Source organism: Pleurodeles waltl, chromosome 5 (genome assembly GCF_031143425.1).
Source record: "Pleurodeles waltl isolate 20211129_DDA chromosome 5, aPleWal1.hap1.20221129, whole genome shotgun sequence".
NCBI classification, from domain to species: Eukaryota; Metazoa; Chordata; class Amphibia; order Caudata; family Salamandridae; genus Pleurodeles; species Pleurodeles waltl.
The window spans coordinates 1,598,706,772-1,598,727,291 of record NC_090444.1 but is presented as its reverse complement, the minus strand read 5'-3'; the positions used below and the strand labels follow the sequence as shown (position 1 = coordinate 1,598,727,291).

General features: G+C 40.3%; 1 protein-coding gene across 2 annotated transcripts in view; it reads right to left on the bottom strand.

The window, feature by feature from the left end:
* HPCAL1 (hippocalcin like 1) overlaps positions 1–20,520 on the bottom strand; it is a 1,255,899-nt gene that overhangs the window by 601,917 nt on the left and 633,462 nt on the right. For both annotated transcript variants that reach the window (XM_069235927.1, XM_069235926.1), the window contains exon 4: positions 2,860–2,927. The gene's annotated coding sequence lies outside the window, so the exon portion shown is untranslated. The remainder of the gene's footprint in view (positions 1–2,859; positions 2,928–20,520) is intronic.

The following is a 20,520-nucleotide window of genomic DNA, read 5'->3' as shown; positions in this document are numbered from 1 at the left end:
CGGTTTTGCAGGCGTCCTGAGCAGTCGGCGGTCAATCCTGTGGCAGAAGGTGAAGAGAGAGATGCAGAGGAACTCTGATGAGCTCTTGCATTCGTTATCTAAAGAATTCCCCAAAGCAGAGACCCTAAATAGCCAGAAAATTAGGTTTGGCTACCTAGGAAGGAGGATAGGCTAGCAACACAGGTAAGAGCCTATCAGAAGGAGTCTCTGACGTCACCTGCTGGCACTGGCCACTGAGAGCAGTCCAGTGTGCCAGCAGCACTTCTGTTTCCAAGATGGCAGAGGTCTGGAGCACACTGGAGGATCTCTGGGCACCTCCCCTGGGAGGTGCAGGTCAGGGGAGTGGTCACTCCCCTTTCCTTTGTCCAGTTTCGCGCCAGAGCAGGGTTGGGGGATCCCTGAACCGGTGCAGACTGGCTTATGCAGAGATGGGCACCATCTGTGCCCATCAAAGCATTTCCAGAGGCTGGGGAGGCTACTCCTCCCCAGCCCTGACACCTTTTTCCAAAGGGAGAGGGTGTAACACCCTCTCTCTGAGGAAGTCCTTTGTTCTGCCTTCCTGGGCCAGGCCGGACCCCAGGAGGGCAGAAACCTGTCTGAGGGGTTGGCAGCAGCAGCAGCTGCAGTGAAACCCCGGGAAAGGTAGTTTGGCAGTACCTAGGTCTGTGCTAGAGACTCGGGGGATCATGGAATTGTCTCCCCAATGCCAGAGTGGCATTGGGGTGACAATTCCATGATCTTAGACATGTTACATGGCCATGTTCGGAGTTACCATTGTGACGCTGTACATAGGTAGTGACCTATGTACAGTGCACGCGTGTACTGGTGTCCCCGCACTCACAAAGTCTGGGGAATTTGTCCTGAACGATGTGGGGGCACCTTGGCTAGTGCCAGGGTGCCCACACACTAAGTAACTTAGCACCCAACCTTTACCAGGTAAAGGTTAGACATATAGGTGACATATAGGTTACTTAAGTGCAGTGGTAAATGGCTGTGAAATAAAGTGGACGTTATTTCACTCAGGCTGCAGTGGCAGGCCTGTGTAAGAATTGTCAGAGCTCCCTATGGGTGGCAAAAGAAATGCTGCAGCCCATAGGGATCTCCTGTAACCCCAATACCCTGGGTACATCAGTACCATATACTAGGGAATTATAAGGGTGTTCCAGTATGCCAATGTGAATTGGTGAAATTGGTCACTAGCCTGTTAGTGACAATTTAGAAAGCAGAGAGAGCATAACCACTGTGGTGAGTCATCACACAGGGAACACATACAGGGCACACGTATGAGCACTGGGGCCCTGGCTGGCAGGGTCCCAGTGACACATACACTAAAACAACATATATACAGTGAAATATGGGGGTAACATGCCAGGGAAGATGGTACTTTCCTACAGCGTTCAAGTAAGTGAATTACAGATATCGATTTCCTACACATGCAGCAGCAATATTTCAAGAGGTGGAAGTGACTAGTGCCCAATCTCTATGCATAACTGGATGACCAACGCTCACATGCACATTAAACCTTTATTGCTTCATATAGTTAAAATATTTTTCCTCCCGAAGCAAACCATTCCTCTACATCTCCTGCATCTGTCGATCATTACACTCACCCCTTCCTGCCAAATAAACCTGATTAACCCTCTTTATGCCATAAGTTATTTGTTCTATGTGTCCAGGGTGAGACACCTACTCCAACTCTTTGCTGAACAGCCACGAAGTTCCACATTTGTGGGTGGCTACACATGAACGGACTGTGCCATAGAATCAAAGCTATACCTCTCTGACAAGGCCTAAGGTGGCCGAAACACGTCTGGGGTTGCTTGTGTTCCCTCATGAAGGGGGGCCTCGCCTGGAGGTTTGGGGTGGACAGTTCCCATGAGAGGCATAGCCAGTACTGATTTTCATAAAGCAGGCCTATGTTTAGAAGTGCACAGTGGATGAAAAACAAAGGGTTGGAAGGTTGTCTGAATGATTGTCTGCAGTTAGGCTAATTGCAAACGCCCCTCCCATCACCTTTCTTGTGATTAATGCACAAGAATGCCCAAAATCCCACACAACTCCTAATTTGTGCATGAAGACATTCCAACACACATGAGATTTCAATTTTGTAACAGTCTATTTGCAACTGAAAAGTCTACCATTGTTGAGGTCAGAGCGTCGGGAATGTGGAATTACCCTAAAAATATTCTATTCCCCTACATTTTACCAATAATCAAGAGCAATCTTTTATATAACATTCATTAAAAAGAATATGCATCTATTAATACCTCATGGTACCAATCATTAACAGACTTTTCAAAAGACCAATTAATCACTGGAGTTTTTACAAATGTTTAAATGGCTAAAAAGCAGAATAATTATTTGCACCAGGTGTAAATGCACATATACAATAGCAGTGCTACTTGAAGAAACAGCCTGACATCTTCAGTACAACCCGCAGCATACCTATGGAAAGAGCATCACAAAAGTAGCATTACCAGGAAAAAATGCACCAGAAGTATAGAAGCTGTGTGACAGACGCTTTGCTACCTGCACCAAAAGCCCAGAAACAGTATGAGAACAGCAGCGCCGCTTCGATAAAGTACCCCATTGGCACGACTTCTATCAGTTGTAAGGAAACACTGTCAGGAGGGCTACATTTTGCTCCGATATATATAGTTCCAATGTAAGAGAAGTAGTATAGACAACTTCAACGACCAGGTTGTTGATCTGGCTGAAGTTAAGATCTTTTGATTTTAATAGGAAAAAAGACATTGGTGACATTATGCCAACTCACATATTTGTATTAAAATATAAACTGTGATTTTTTGGGGGGGTGAATCTGAACTTAAGTAGACATAAAAAATGGGTCTCTCTTACCCTCGACTGTCAAGCCTCTGCTGCCCAGCTTCTACCAGTGTGGCCCTTCCAGTGGTGTTCTTCGATAACTAAAGCAAAGAAAGGATAACCGGTTATCTTCTCTCAAAGAATCACAATGGAAACAAGACTATTCTAAAATAAATTTCTATTGAAACTAGAAGTAAAGACCACACGTTTATGTTCGCCTACGAGCGTGCTGTCTTTCAACTTTTATTTGCAAACATGGAATCCTCTGAAATTATACACCCACCATTAATTTTGATACAAACAGAGATGCCACCCATTGACTGGGAAGAATGGATTGACCCATCTGACAATTTTTTATAAGCTTTAGACGACCAAAACGTTTGCTTCTTCCAGAAACAAAGCCATTTCCTAAGGACACTCAGCAAAGACGTTGAACGAGTTTACAAATATTTACCTACAGCGCTTGATCAGTATAGTCAAAAGAAATGTGGCACTTACAAAGAAGCAAATAAAATATCAGGGAACAGATTTGCAAAAGACGGTAAAATAGTTATGACCAGGTATACATTTTACACACCACCACAAAGAGTGGGAGAGACAGTCGAAGAGTTCATTTCAACGTTACCTGAATTATCAGTAAAGTGCCAAAACGGCACAATGAGTAACCAGTTGATATGTGATCAACTAATAGCCCAATGCAATAGAAAGAAAATACAAAAAAGACTTTGTGCAGTGAACACTCCATCACTCAAAGATGCAATACAGATAACTAAATTAGTAGAAATATCTGTTTTTATGCATGAAAGCAGAAGTGGGGGTAAGGTTTCTTGTGTAGTTCGAGAGGCTATGGAAGTCCTTATTATGACCAAGGGATATAACAAATGTAATAAGAGTATAGATGGCCTGGCCCCACATAAGCAAGTTAATAACGTGCACTATGTCGGGAGAGGGTTTTACCTTCACAATTCAGATTCAAACATTAAAGTGTACAGAAAGTTTTGCCATAAAGTCTATTTTGCACAAATATTCAGAGAAGTTTAAATCTAAAATTGTCACAATACTGGAGAACTATCTTAAAACGAGATGGTTGAAAAGATTTTGTGTGTTGGTGACAACTCAGATAACAGACTACTGTAATGATAGATGCTGTTCCGATTAATAGTTAATATTTAAGTATATTTATTCAAATATATCCATAGCACAGAAACGATCCCTCGCCCACCTCCGTCTTTCCGTCCTCCAGCTCCAACTGCCGACTTTTGGAATGTAGAATTCTCGACATGTACGTGCATGCCGAGAATTCTACAACACAACATATCCACCCCCTTTACAAACAATGGATGAGAGAATAGGGGATTGAAAATAATAATAAATAAGCAAACAAATAAGTACCAACAACACAGATTGCACACTAAAACAATTGGAAACAAAGTTCATAGAGTTAAAATAAAATAGGATGCACAATCCCATATAAACTTAAAACTATATACAACGTCTTACAAGATAACCTACATATGTAGTATAAATCAAAGTCAACTTCACTCAATATAATCTCGTAAATATCCTTGAGGTTTACGAGGTCTTAACCCTACTCTTAGTTTGAACATTCCCTCTATTCATATCTGTATGTAGTACCATCTCTGTCTTTTGTTGACATTCATTTTGCAAATAATCCCTCTCCTGTACATCCACTCTTCCTTTATCTAATAAATCCTCATCACGCAAACAAAAAAACACTATTTTCATCTGGAACCCATCTCTCAGAGCCCATCTTCCTCTTCCCATTTCCATTACCTCTGCAATACAGAGCTACTTTCCTCTTATTCCACCGTTCTCCATTTTCCATAACAACATGAAATTCACGTACATCTTTAACTAAGTATGGGCCCCGAAATTTCATAAAACTATTTCCAGTACTCACCACTCTAATTTTCACCAAATCTCCCTTCTTAATATCCTTTCCCCAAACTGATCGTGATGTCCCTGCACTCTTTTGGATCGAATCCCCTTCCTCTAAAACTGACACCAAGCATGGTGGGTTAACTTTTGAACATGCTTTCCTCCCTCTCATCTCCTCAAAAGGAATTTTACCTGTAACACTGTGCACAGTGGTGCGATACGCCCATACAAGGTCATTCACCATGGTACGTATATTCTTGCCACCCCTTATAGCCATGTTGATAACGCCTTTTACCATCCAACTGCACCTCTCTACCATGCCATTTGCCTGTGGATTGTACAATGCAGTACGGGAATGATGTATCCCTGTCTGTTTGAGGAATCGTTCCATCTCATGGGAAAATAACTGTGTCCCATTATCTGTAATGAGTTCCATTGGATAACCCTCTTCATGAAATATTTCCTGCATTGTCCTAATAGTTGCTCTGGTAGTAATCTCCTTCATAAATTTCACTGTCAAACATTTTGAATGCACATCAATCATTACTAAAGCGTACTTTAGATCCCAAGGAACACCGTTCAAAGGTCCAATGAAATCCATGCACACAGTATGCCACACTATGCCAGGATCTGATATGGATCCCAATAAACCTTGTTTGCCCACTTTCAATCTCTTCTCACTCTCCACACAATCAACACACCTTTCAACCCAATTACTAACATCACCATCAATCCCTGGCCACCAAAAAATTTCCTTTAGTCTTTTTTTTGTTAAAGTCTGCCCTAAATGACCTTTGTGAGCCAACCAAAACAGTTTGTACCGCACACCCACCGGAGGGACAAACTTGTCACCCCTCACCACAATATTCCTAGTGACCATAGACAATTCCTCCAGAATCTTTGCATAGGGTCGAACCTGAGGGTTCAATGTACTCTCTCTCCTTTCTCCACTAACAATTAAATTAATAACGTTCTTCATCACCTCATCTCTCTCCATTTCCTCACACCACTCCTCACGCGATACCACACCTAGAGTGCATTCCAGCACGTCTTCAACACTTGCAACCGCACCATCGTTCTCATACTCCTGTATACGTTGTTTATCAACCTCCTGCCAATTCAATGGCAAGCGAGATAGGCAATCTGCCTGAACGTTACGCCATCCAGGAATGTATTCAATAGTGAACTGATTCTCCTGTAACCTTGCCGCTAATCTGGCCAGGCATGGAGACACTTTGTTAGCACCCCCGGGTAACAGTACCCTCAACAATGGTTTATGATCAGTGCGCAATGTTATCTTACGTCCCCAAATATAAGTTCTGAAATACTCAATGCCCCACGATGCAGCCAATGTCTCTTTTTCAATGACTGAGTAATTTTGTTCCGATTTGGTCAATTATCGTGATGCAAATGCCACAGTCTCTTCTCCTTTGTCAGAGTTCTGTGAAAGCACAGCTCCTAGTCCAATTGCACTCGCATCCACTGTTAGAATAGTTTTAGCTTCAACGTTGAAAGGTACCAAAACTTTAGCTTCACACATTTCTTTTTTATTTTCTGTAAAGCCATCTCTTGATCATCCTCCCATTGGAACTTTTGCCCCTTGCGTAAAAGTTTTCTTATACTCTCCGTTTTGTCAGCAAAATTCTTTATGAATTTGGAGTAGTACTCAATGAGTCCCATGAATGATCTCAGTTGTTCTTTATCCTGGGGGGATGGAACTTTTTCAATGGCATCCAACAGTTTCCTCATTGGTTTTACTCCTTGTTCAGAGAGGGTATGTCCCAAATACTCAATTTCTTCAACTAAAAATTTTAATTTTTCTCTTTTCAGGGTAAGGCCTGCTCTCATAACTCTCTATAATGCACAATTCAGTACTTGGTTATGTTTTTCCAAAGTTTCCCCGAAACCTAAGATGTCATCTTGAAAATACAGCACGTTATCAACCCCTTCAAACACATCACACATTATTCTCTGAAATACACCTGCCGCAGAGGCCAACCCAAATGGCATTCTATTAAACTGATAGACCCCATCCATAGTAATAAACGCTGTTAACGCTTTGGATTCCTCATGCAATTTGACCTGGTGATATGCACTTCTAAGATCTAACTTAGAGAAATATTTCCCCCCTCTCAGGAGTAAAATGAATTTGTTAATATTTGGCAATGGGTAATTATCCACCACTATATTTTGATTAAGTGACCTGAGGTCGACACAGAATCTCAAAGACCCATGAGGCTTACTCGTGATGACCACTGGGGAGATCCAACTTGATATTTCAATACGTTCTATGATGCCCTCTTGTACCATGTCACAAATCTTTTTTTTTTTACCTCATTCCTTGCCTTAATAGGAACCCTCCTCAATCTGTGCTGCACAGGAACTGCATCTTTCCTTAGTATGATCTTGTGTGTATACCCTTTAAGTTCTCCTACCTTATCGGTAAAAACCTCTTTGTATTCCTCCAATATGTTACCTAAGTTATTGTCTTGTAACAACATCACCCTATCATCTGTCCTGGGATCCAATCTTATGTGTAAATCATACTGGTGATGCCAACCCAGAATTGGTGGACCACTAGTGGCCACATAAACCTTACCCTCAATTTGTATCTCAGCAAAGCCTATGTTGGCCAACATGTAACAAATTATATCTATTTTCTCACCTTGATACCCACCAGGATTGATATCTTTTGGTAGAAGATGCACATTGGGCCATTCTTTAGCTAATAAGCTCTTGGGCACAATTGTGTATAGTGAACCAGAATCAATCATCAGTCGTACCTTTCTCCCACGTACCATGAAATTTGCAGTTGGTCTGGGAGGTCTATGTATCCTGCTCTTCTCCTGTCCAGTTTTCTCTATGGATAAAACTCTATTTCCTCGGCCTCCTCCATGCAATCTTTATGTAGGACACCTACTCTAGACTTTCCACTATTCTTACACATACGTGCAAAATGCCCCTTTTTACTGCATTTCATGCAGTCTTTACCCAAGGCAAAGCATGATTTTGAGTCTGCATTGTGAAATTTACTCCCACATCTCGTACACACCTTACTGTAAGACTTGTTGACATTGCTATTCTTATTGGCACCCTTGAACATACGCCCACCTTTTGACCTTGCCAAAACATCATTGCCTTCTTTCATAACACAAGTTATATTTGTATCAGAACTATCATTGGACACTCTCTCTTTCTTTTCCATCTCCCTCATACAATATTCAGATTGTTCAACAACTTTTGCTATATCGATAGCATCCTTCAACGACGAATTTTTGGCTGCCTATAACCTCTCCTGCATTTATTTTGCTATGACACTGAATGATTAATTGATCTCGTATCAATTCTTCAGTCATCGCACCAAATTGACATTTGGTGGATAACTCTCTCAGCCTTGTAACAAATTCATCAATACTCTCCTCTGATCTTTGTGGTTGAGTATAAAATGTATGTCTTGCCATGACAATGTTGACTTCTTTCGAAAATCTTTTTTCCAATCTTTTTCTCGCCTCCTTATATACATCCATTTCCAGTTGACCTTCTTCTACCAATGGTTGAGGTAAGTACTTAAATATGCGTTGACCTTCCTGTCCTGTAGTACTTAAAAGAATGGCTTTTTTTCTTGCTGGTATCAAATCCTGGCCATCAAGTGCCACCAAATAATTTTCAAAAATGTAAATCCATTCATCCCAAGGAATAGGTGGATTACCTGGTTGTGCAAGGAACGGGGGAGGTGGCACTATTCCTTGCGTATTGGTAGCCATGGTAATTCACAATGTAAATATTGGACAGTTTATTGTTTAATATATGTTTTCGTGTGATGAAAAACACTTTAGCTTTAATCAGCTGGTAACTCGAGTTCTAAGAACCACTTGATAAAGCAAAGATCTGTCCAACAAGTCTTAAAACATACATCTAGACCATATCTAACATTAGTTGTAGGCAGTCACACTTGTGTGTAGTACTTTGATGGCATTCTACATTATACTGTCCAAATTCAAAAGAGAAATCTGATTTTCTACTCCCAAGATGGCCGCCACGTTATTTGAAGATTGATCCAACCAGTATTTTCTACCCCCAAGATGGCCGTCACGTCAATCGACGTTTTCTTTATGGGCGGTAGGGGTTGTTTGCATAAAAATAGATTTTCTGCTTACTAGCCTCAATCTGCCTCAAAATCCATGCGCGGTGACCCTCATCTACTTCGTGCCATCTGAATTTCAACCTAGTGGAGAGGTCACCTTCACCGGTCGCCGTCAGGATCGCGGGTCCACTTTTAACGTCTCCGTGCCACGGTGATGTGGAGGTGGAGGTAGGCGCTCGTCGCCAATGTAATGATAGACGCTGTTCCGTTTAATAGTTAATATTTAAGTATATTTATTCAAATATATCCGTTGCACAGAAACGATCCCTCGCCCACCTCTGTCTTTCCGTCCTCCAGCTCCAACCGCCGACTTTTGGAATGTAGAATTTTTGACATGTACGTGCATGCCGAGAATTCTACAACACAACAACTACGTAGAGCCAGTTCTCCATTTTTGTAACATGTTCCTGACAGGTCTTGATAATTGTGAAAAGTTTGTCCTTCAAAAGAGATTGCATCAGTGGAACATACCGCTGCCATGATGGTCTCCTTTTGCCGAAAATAGTGCATGCAGGTAAGTATGTCTGGAGGCCTCTCATGCATAACATATGTACACATTAGAACACAGCATATAGAAACTCAACTGCATACTGACAATAACATCTCTAGAGACATGAGTTAATACAGGCAAACACACAGAAATAACATATATGGGCAACCCATGCACACAGATATACAGACACCCATCCAACAGAACCACAAATATAAAGGCATCCATGGAAGAAGCCAAACATGCTGTGTCTGTAGTCACCAATACCACCCATGTAAACAGACTAACCGCCCATATGGAGAAGCTGCCCCTGCTACTGCTAAAGGGACATGTGCTTTTACAATTAGAGGTCCCTCTATCCATCCATGGATCTATGAATTCTCTTCTATGTTAAAATCTAACAGATGTCATGGATGGGAGGTGCTGTCAGTGAGAGGTGGTCATTATGTTTGCTGATAATCAACAAACATACACTAATGCGGACACAGGGGAACGGACACACAGGCTCCCATTTGTATAGACCACACTCATGCATACCCTTGTGCTAATCAGGCCTTTGGCATCACTATGTGCTCAGGGACATCAAGAATGTGCAAATTAATCTATGCTCACTGCTGCACATCACACTATGCCCGCTAATGCACAAAAGCAAGTATCCCATGTGTACCACTCTTTGCCCCTTGCTGTTTATAGCCCTGTCCTCCCAGATGCACAACATTCAATGCCTTCGATGTACATCAACCTGTTCTTCCCTAAACTGAAGCACAATCTGCACCTTGATGCCTACCAACTGTACTCTTGGATGCAAACATGTTCCATGTCATTGTTTGAGTAACTAAACAGTTTTGATCTTTCTTGTATTTCTGAGACTTGTTGAACAACTGTTTTAAGGTATGGGTATAGTGTGAAATTGCCCAAGACACCCAGCACTTAACTACCACGCAGGTAAAGTGTGCAAGCTAGCCAGAAGGACTGCCATAAAATCATTGTGCACACAAATCAGATTCCTTGTTTTTGTTATTTTGGCATGCACACTTTGCAGAATCTTAGAAGCACATACCTACCTGACCATCCTCGTGCTCTCAGGCATTTTATGACAATTAAATTAAAGAATAACCTTTGTCTTTCCGTCATCACCTCACCTCACCTCACCTCTTCTATCTCATCCCTTTCTCTTTACATCTCTACAACTTTATGTACATATCACAGTTCCCACTTTATTTGAACTCTTCACATCACCTAGATTTACCCAACCTCACTATCAATACACCTCTCTCACCCCATGTCAGTCTACCTCTCTGTCATTAACCTACCTCTGTCTCTCTACCAATCTTTATCCCTACCTCTACAACTTTACCTCCTTACCCCTCTATCTTACTCAACTGGCTATCTCGACCAGCTCTCTGTAGGTACTGTTCTGTTTCCATCTCACATCCTGTGTCTCTCCTCCATTATCCTGAGTACTCTCTCAAATGTATCATTCTATCTAGCCTTTGTCACTCTCTCTCCATACATGAAACTCTTTTGACCCAATTACCTTCTCACCCCTCTGACTCTACCTCATTTCTGTCTCACATCTCTCACCATATCATCTATAGCTATATAAATGCCCAATGTCTCATTTCCAAAACTCACCATTTGTTTGATACCCACCTTCTCCACCTCTTCACGTTCTTCCTATTCCTGTTCCCCCTATACTTATCTCTTTCTCAATACATTTCCTTCTTTATCTTTTTTCTCCATCAGCACCTCCTCTCTGCTTAATCTATCTCTGCATCTTCTCTCTTCTTCAGTTCACCCTCCCTACCTCAGCTCACTCTCTCTCTACAGTGCTCTTTGTACACTTCTCTAACACACATCTCTGTTTCTGCCTATTTCTTTATCGCATAACACACTATTTTTCACCCTCTGTTTCTCCCACTCTCTCTCGCAGTATAAACCTCACCTCACTTCTGTGCCTCATCTATGTCTCCCTAATTCACTTCTTTTATCCCAACACCTCATCTCACTTTCTACTCTTCACACTTTCCTTTATTCCATTCAGTCTCACTGCTCTCTTTACCCGACCTGCCTTTCCATATATCTCTTAACATTTCCCCCCTCTTTCTCATTGCTTTTTACCTTGCATCTCTTTACATCTCCCACTACCTTATCTATTATCTACCTTTATCTCACTCTGCCTTTATGAGTAACTCATCTTACATTTTTTATTCACTCTGTCACCCTTGATGTAAGCCTCTGCCTTTCTCCAATTTTACTTTATCGATCTCTCTCTCTAGCTACTTGTCTACCTCACTGTAGAAACATGCCTACCGCTCTACCTCTCATTCTGTACACACCCCTCTTCTCTTTTTACCTTATATTTCTCTTTACCTCTCTGTCTCAATGCCATGTTTCTCGGTCTCCTTCTCCCTCTACTTTGCCCCTCTTGCTACACCATTTTTAGAACTATCTCTCCTACCCCTCTTCCATTTCTCCTATTCACCAGAGTCGGAGGTTGTTGTCTAGCTAAAAAATTAACACAGAGTAAGAGAACAGGAAAGGAATAGATTTAAGGAGACAATTAGATTCATTTCAATGGAATTGGGAAAATACTTAAAGCAGTGCTGTGATATAATCTGTTGCAGCGAGACTGCCAACTGAGGAGGTGGATTTAATTGTGATGATGTATAACTAGCAAAATAGTTGTGCATGTCTTATTTTAATAGTGTTCACTAGTCCCCTAAATGTCCTCCACATTACTATTTAATGTTTAATGTGCGTTTCCTACAATGAGAGGTAAGAGGTTGTTGGTTGATAGTGAATTTCCTGCAAAATGTTGAGAGACAACAAATCTAAATCCAAGAGCAAAAAAAATGCATTTATCAATGTTTCTTAAAGCTTTCCTTTGGTAATAGTTGGATGATGGGCTCCTGGCACCTTCAGATTTTGGCTGTGTTTGCATACCTCCTTTTCTGAAAGTTAACATATCATTCAGTATGGTTAAAAACTTTGAGTTAGTTGAAATGGGTAATACATTCATTTTTCCCCAAAACACAGCTACCCTGGGGCACTAAAAATCCTTAAAGAGGCTCTGAGGTGAGTGGTGCAGCCACCAGCAGCTGACTGCAATGTGGAGTGGAGGAGTAATCAGAATATTTTACAACTTCCTTTAAAAACAACTTGCTTTTAAAAAGTACATTTCAAGTACATCGTTGGAAAATACACCCGTTAGTCCCATTTATTACGCTAGAGCTTAAGCACTAGGCTCCCTTGGATTCCCTGCAAATTTATAATGAAGCAAAATCTGTATACCTTTCTGAAGTGGATAGGTCTGTTCAAGGGTTCCCCAAGCTTTAAGTCCGATTCAATTCCACCCTCCAATTACCAGCTCAGTTGTAGGTGTTTCCTCTGCTTTTTGTTCTCTTTAAGGTCTCTCCAGTCTTAGTTCTAGTTTAGTAGTCCCCTCCTTCCTTTTATTTACATTAGGGCCCCTCCTTAGCCTTAACCACATTTTAAGGGTTCTTGCTTCCTCTCCTCTACAGCGCAAGGACTCTTATTTAGTAAAACAGGAAATCTTGGTCAGCTAAGAAAGGTCCAATATCACCTGCTGAACTTGAGAAGTTGTAGGAAGACTTTGAACTTAAGTAAAGGAAGAAGCTAATGGATTGAATGACAGCAATAAAAAGGGGGAGGCAACTGAAAGGGAAAGGATAGGGTCTGGTGCGATAATTTCCAGTTAACTAGGCTATATTTGAGATAATTCCTGAGGAAGACAATTTCGTGTCTGTGTTGCTCTTTCTGTAAAACAGTATTACTTGAGCACCTCACGTGTTCTGTGACCTTTAGGTCCTAGTTTTGAATCCCTGCAGCTTTCAGCTTTTGGAGGTTGTTAAATTGAGTATTATTAAATTAGATGATAGTAACATCTCCTTTTCACAATCCATCTAAATTACAAACTGTGGTATCAGGCCCTATATAAAAGAAAGTTATTATCTTGGAGTGGGTCCTAGTCTGGTAGTTCAGAGTAGTAGTATGCCTAGTTTTAGAGCCTCTGCCTAGCTGTATGGTCAAATTTCAGTGGGTTCATTCAATCTTTCAGTAGGCCGGAGTGAAATTCATGTAATTTTCTTTGCTGAAACTAAACAAAATTATGCAAAATGCTGATCCAGAATTTTGTGCTATTTTTTTTGTTGCATAAAATGCATCCTTTAATTCATTTTAAATGTGAGGGTCCAACAGTAACTTGTGTTCTATTTGTTCGCATTGTTCCAGTGCTCCTACAAGCTCATTCTTACATAAATTAAAGCAGAATTACACAACATAGTGTAATACTGTAAACGTAGGCATTTTGCATTAGAAGTGTAATGCAAAATGCAGGAAAATATGTGAAATTACTTCATTGTTAAGTAAATTGTGCCTGGGCATAGCCTTTATCTATCCCAAGCCTATAAAATGAGCATCAATGTGTTTATTAACAGTACACCTTGTCATGAGCATCAAGTAGCATCAAGAGATAGTCTTGAGAGTGGGTGCACACTCCATAAAGCAGATATTTCCACACTGTCCTTGTTGAGATACTCCAGCCACAAGTTCTAACACAGAGATGGATCGATTCAGGGGGGTTCATGCAGTGCATCATTAGAATTCTTTCTGTTTTACTCTAGTTGGCTAAATTTGTGGAGAAATGCTTCAGCACCAGATCCTCAGAGTGAGAAAAACAAACCATATTTGTGAATGGCTGGCAGTCTTTGTTCAGCCTATCATACAAGCATTATTGTGTTGTATAGATCAATGACATACTTGCACTCTATTAGTGATCAGAGGCCCGAAAAACCATTCTGCAGGTTTCCAGTAAACAGATCTCCAGTACACCATTGCATGCCAGCGACCGAAAGGTAGCTACAAGTTCTGCGTCACATGATTACTAGTGTAAGGTGTGTTACATAACCATTTACCATACAGCACAAGCAAGCCACATGTGGCTCGCCGTTATATAGGTCCTGGCACTGTCAGTCTCACTGTAAGTAATACAGGGCTTTGCACATTGCAGGAATAGGAACCAAGTGAGAACTCTGAGGCATCCCCCGCAGGACTCTTAACATGGTAAGTGTGTGTGTGTGTGTGTGTGTGTGTGTGTGTGTGTGTGTGTGTGTGTGTGTGTGTGTGTGTGTGTGTGTATATATATATATACACATACATATACATATATACACACACACACACAATACCTTTTCAGACTTAGATTGCCACCTAAATTATGCAAAAAAGGAAGCAAGATACTCAGGGTAGTTCTCATATTTCAATGGAGAGCAACTCCTATACAGAGCAACACAGACAACACTCTGAATCAGCTCACCTCAAATGTCTGTTTTTCCAAGTAAAGCTTGCAAGCATATGCTTAATGCTGTGCCATCCACGTCTAGCCAGAAAGTGACAAAAACTTTTCCCATTTTTACAGCAAACTCTTTAAGCATTAGATCAGCTATGGCCATCCATGCCGAGCTGAACAATGACAAAAGCCTTTAACCACCTGAGGCACAGTACTAGAGCTTTGAATTTGTAAAATACAATGAAAACCAATCTGGAATGAATTTAAGCAACCAGTGATGCATGTTTCCCTCTTATAGGAGAGTGTCAAAGAGCTATAGATTTGTTCAGACACAAGGGAGCACCCAGTATAAGTCAAATCAATACTGAGGCTTAGAGTACCACATAAATAAAACAAAAAAAGAAAGCATGGAACTCAGGTAGTTTCCAAGTTTTGGTGAAGAGCAGAATATTGAACAACCTAGAACACCACTGACACTGTGAATCTGTGCACCTCAAACGTCTGGATTAGCGCAGTGGCATCCATACCGAGCTAGAAATTGACAAAACGTTAGTCATTTTTACAAAAAAGTCTTTAAGCATAGGATTAGCTTCTACCATTCATGTCGAGCTGAAAAAAAGCCTTTTCCACTTCAGGACCAGTTATACAGCTTTGGATTCATAAAACATCATTCAAGCCATTTTGTAAATATACCATTGTCAGAGCTGCTAGGTTTATGCAGCAAGTGATGACCAAATCATGGATAAAAGTTATCTGAATTATGCAGCATGAAATGGTTATACAGCATTGTATGGCATATTTTACAGTAATATTTTAATCTATTTGCGTTCCAAAAACAGTGTGGCAAATGTGGTTTATCCTTTACCACTCTGTATATGCTGCAGACACAGAACAGCATAATTCCACTGACTCTGACCATCCAACAATCTGTTCATTCAACAAAACCTATACATTCTAATTCAGATGACCATTGTTAGTTACACCACAAGTCTTTTTTCTAAAATTCTACATTCCTAGTTATATAATTAAAGATTGATTGTCAGCAGAACAAAGAAGAGAGCAAACAGATAAAGTTCAGTATTTCACTTACTATATTCAACATTTTCCTCTTTGAAAAAACATTATTTTTTCAAGCGAATACCCCAAAATAAAAATTATAATAAAAGGATCATAATGGATAATATGTAATATAACCCTATGATGTTATCTTGGGCTTCTGGTGACAATTGTACAAACCACTCAGCCTTCAGCTGTGTGGTTTATGTGCCACAGTGAGAGATAGAGAGAGCGAGGGGGAGAGATGGACTACATAATAGGCAAGTTATTTGGTTCAATATCGCCATCAAAAGATTTTTGTGACATCATAAACCAAATGTTTGATGGCTGACTGGTTTCTGAATGTTGCCAGATTCCGGAGATGGCAATATTGGGCTGTTTTAGATGTTATCCTTTATGTGTTTTTTTTATATTAAAAGCTTATTTCACTCAAAAGTGCTATTTTATTCAAAATGCTGCTAGAAATGGGCACTGATTGGAATCAAAATATTTAGGTTTGGTTTACCTTTTTTAATACATTGTTGATAAAACAATGGGCAACGATGATTGGTAGTAGCTTTCTGTGATTCTGGGACTGCTGCCTTTACCACATAATTATGGTTTCACAACACTTGCCATATGATTTGCCCCATATTATGCATAATTTACAGATTTCTTAAAATATATTTCTAGCTCCAATGGATTAAAATGCTACCATAAAAAATGCCACTTAATTTGAAGTTTGTGCTGGATAATTTGGATAACATTGCAGTATAATTTATATAACTGTGTCACATAATCCTAGTTGTGCTGATAATGTTTAAACTCTACAGAATGGTCTGAGGGCTGCCGTTATGATGCTAGAAAACATATTTTACAGGGAACTGTAAAATATTTACCATTTGTATAGGTCTTGAAAAGTCTGTTTGTGTCTATCTGCGTATCTTTGTGAGGGCTGGGGTAAGCATGAGTGTGAGCAAATATGTGTAAGGGAGATTGTATGATGTACCTACCCCAGTGCAATTTTAGTCCTGGCATGACATTCTTGCTATATTATGTGCAGACATGGCATGACACGATAATTAGTGGACAGGCAAGTTAGAATCTATCCATGTGTGGCACTAGTACATGTGAGGAATTGCTCATAATGACAAACCATTGTTTAGACACCAAACATACATTTGCTAAAAATGAAAGACTAGTACTTTGGGACAATAATGTGTTTTTATAACACTGATAAGCTTTTGTTTTGGGAAAGTGTGTGTGTGTGTGTGTGTGTGTGTGGGGTGTGCAGTACTTTTTTCGAGGTCTTTCAAATCTCAAATCTGCAAGAGCATGAGTGAGCTCTGAAATCATATAAGTAATTAGTCTACAATGTGTGCACATTTCAGTATAGGCTTTGCATCCGTGTGTGTGTGTGTTTGTAAATTTAGGGTTGTTATTTACTGATAAGGTACATCTTTTTAGGCTGATAATGTTGGTCATTTGAACATACTGGCAATGATTTGTGGAGCTGATCAAGAACTGGAAATAATTGGTCATGGTTGGGTTTTTGGAGGATTATTGGAGGACACCTATTGAGTATAAGCATATCTACTGGGTCACACAGTGATTACACCTATAGGCATCAGTTGAAACCATTTATGTTTATTAAGATCAATTGTTTTATTGTGTTAACATTAAAATCTAATTATAGTGTTCTGATGTTTTTGGCCAGACAAGATTTAAAATGTACTACTCCTACACTTCAGAGAGGTTATTTTGCATCATCCCTGCCATTGTTTAGTGAACCAACATCAACCCTACCTATGAAGGTATCTTTGATAAAATCTTTAATTGTATATATTGAACCATGTGTGATTTGCCATCATTTTGCTAAAAAAAGAAAAATAATGGCAATGACCCCAAATCTACTGTAAAGCCATACTTGAATTATATTCCATTTTGATTAATGTGATTGCTCCAATATGTTTTATGCAACATGCACACAAAATATCACAAATATCCCTTGTGAGGGACCCTCAATTCTCGTGTAAAACTAGCTTTAGATCCTATTCAATTTTATTTAAGGTTGTTAGCTAATGTGTTAAATTTGTAAGACTGGGTGCAAATGTTTTGAGCAATCTTTCGGGGGATATCACCAGCCCACTGTTCAATTCTCTTTACATTAACTTTAATTTTGACTAGCAAATGTACAATTTGTCATCCATTTTCTCCAAACACCCTTGGGGATCATACCTAAGCCAAATATGCAAAACACAAATAAACAAAATAAAAATAAACTGCCTGTTTTCAAGTATCATCAAAATTAAAGACTTTTTTCCAAAAAGACCCTGTAGATAGAAACTATTAATTCCTACCCTAACCCACCACTTGGCATTACTTGGGGCCAAGCACCCCAAAACTCATACTTCTGGTTACGGGCCTGTGGTGAATCTATTTTAGTTTCCTACTGGCACACAGGTGTTACCTTAGTCTTTGGCTTGCAGGCCTGTTGCCCCAGTCACCTAGTGACCTTTTACCCACTTAGTATGCTCTGTTTTATTCCATTTATTTTAATATTTCTTTTAGCTTGTTGCCATTGCTTATATTTTATAAGAAATGTTTTGATTTTCATTATCAGTGCCATTCTAAGAAGGCCTCACTATCGGCATCACGATCAGTGATACATGGAGGTATTGTCATCATGTCCCTTTCTCACTTACGTGTGACAAACATCATGCACGCTTGTTAGGGATTGTTTATGCAATTGCTGACACGTCTGAAACATTATCTGTTGTTTAGGAACATACCTATGTCAGGGATCTTACATGATATGTATAAATACACCTCACACGGACAAGGTCATTAGATGGGTTCCTTCTGGATGCCATTCACTGCACATCACCTTTCTGCAGAACTCAGCCTTTGTGTCGCCACAAAGTCAGAGCTAAAGACCTCATTCAAAGGTAATGAGAGATGGGGTGCTTCTCATGGACATGATACTGGCAGTTCAGGGTTTTATCACACATAGCTCGTTAGAGTGGAGATTAGGCTTTCTTGGTTAGGAATTGCATATTTTATGTTTATTGTAAGATGGTGGGAGTTTTCATATTCACAACTCTCATCTTTACAATTCTGCTTTTATTACTGTTTATTACCCTAATCATTGCAGCATGTTATTGTAGATTGCAGTATTTTCAATAAATATATTGAAAACTCTCCTGCATCTCCTTTATTGCCTTTGTGTGTATGAGACTTATTGCTAACAAGAGAAAAGGATAACTTTGGTTCCACCACAACTTCCCTGAGAGGTCTTATCTAGAGTCCATGCATAAGGCTACCAGAAATCGCCTTTACTGTCTAAGTTTGGTGAGGTACTGCTTGTAAGCCGGGAAGGTTGGGCCGACAGTTGCGACTTATTATAGGAGTGACTCAGTCGCCTACAAACAGAAGTGCTTTCATCCCTAAACCAGCAGTCTTGCTGAAGAGCGAGAGTCCAACAACAACAGGCCTACACCCAGATCTATGCATTGAGTGCCTAATGCCCTGGGCTAGCTTACCTTCATAGTCAAAGGTGGAACATAAAGGGGCAGAGACCCACCAAATAGCGCTGTGGGCTAATATATTAGGTCAAGAAGAATCAATGAAGCCATTTCGTGCTGCAAAACAGTTTCAAGTACTGGCTGAGATATGGATAGGATTATGTGGCCCACAGACTCACCAGTGGTTATGTGAATATGTGTTGGGAAACACAATGAAAATCACTCAAAGTCTGTTGTCATGATGGATATAAGAATGAAGTTACCTTGGGAAGAACAGCAGTCTGTTCTTCTTTCAGCCTTTGTAAGGTTCAAAAGAATTCCTTGGGCAAATGGATAATTTAGCTGATGCTTTTACCTTTACAACAATAATAGGAATAACCAACAGCAAGTGTGCCAGAAAGAATGAAAATCTGTTCTCACCAGGAGGGCTAGCCGGTGGGTCCAATAACGATACCAGGGGAGGGACAATGCAGGCAGCCCTTTTACAACAGATATGGGTGCATACAGGAGAGTACATAATCTCTCTTAAAATAGCCATCACAGCTGATGCAGTGACTGAAGAATCCCTGTGTTCTACCAGTTTGAACATCATCTCTGCTGGATGGATGGATGTGATTCACTCTTGTGGTTTTAAAGGGAGCTGCCACAGGCTCCTTGCTACACCACTATACAGAAATCTCTTTCACTTCTTCAAGTGTCTGCACTGACTTTGTCTGCTCTGTCTCTTAACAGACTACTTCAACATTAAGAGTAGCAAGTTATCCTAAAAAAACTAATTATCACAGCAAAGAATAAAAAATCCCCATTGGTATCTTCCCCAAGCAACCCTATGTACCAAGCTCCACTAAAAAGGTTTTCATTAAAAAAAGGCCACAGTGTTATGTGTTGTTAAGCAGGTTGGTAGCGTGCACTATCACCCAGAAAAGTATCCTGGGACTGGACGGGTGTGAGCTGAGCCACACTTAGGGCCTAGTTGGAATACTGGAAAAGCCAGGTTTTAAGATTCTAGGGGAATTCAAGCTGTGAGGAGGACGCTCTTATGTGTAGAAGGAGGTGGTTCCATGCTTTAGTAGTTATGTAGGAGAAGGCTCAAGCACCTCATCTGGTTTTCCATATGTGTGGGATTTGTGCAAGTAGTCCAGAACCTGGAAGGTTTGAGGAAGCCACTGTCATTGCTGAGGTAAACATAAATTAATGTTTGTCGGGCCCTAGATAGAATCAATAATCAAAAGGTACAGTTATATAGTTGAAGTCTTTTGTATTCACACCTAATTTCTGTAGATATTCAAAT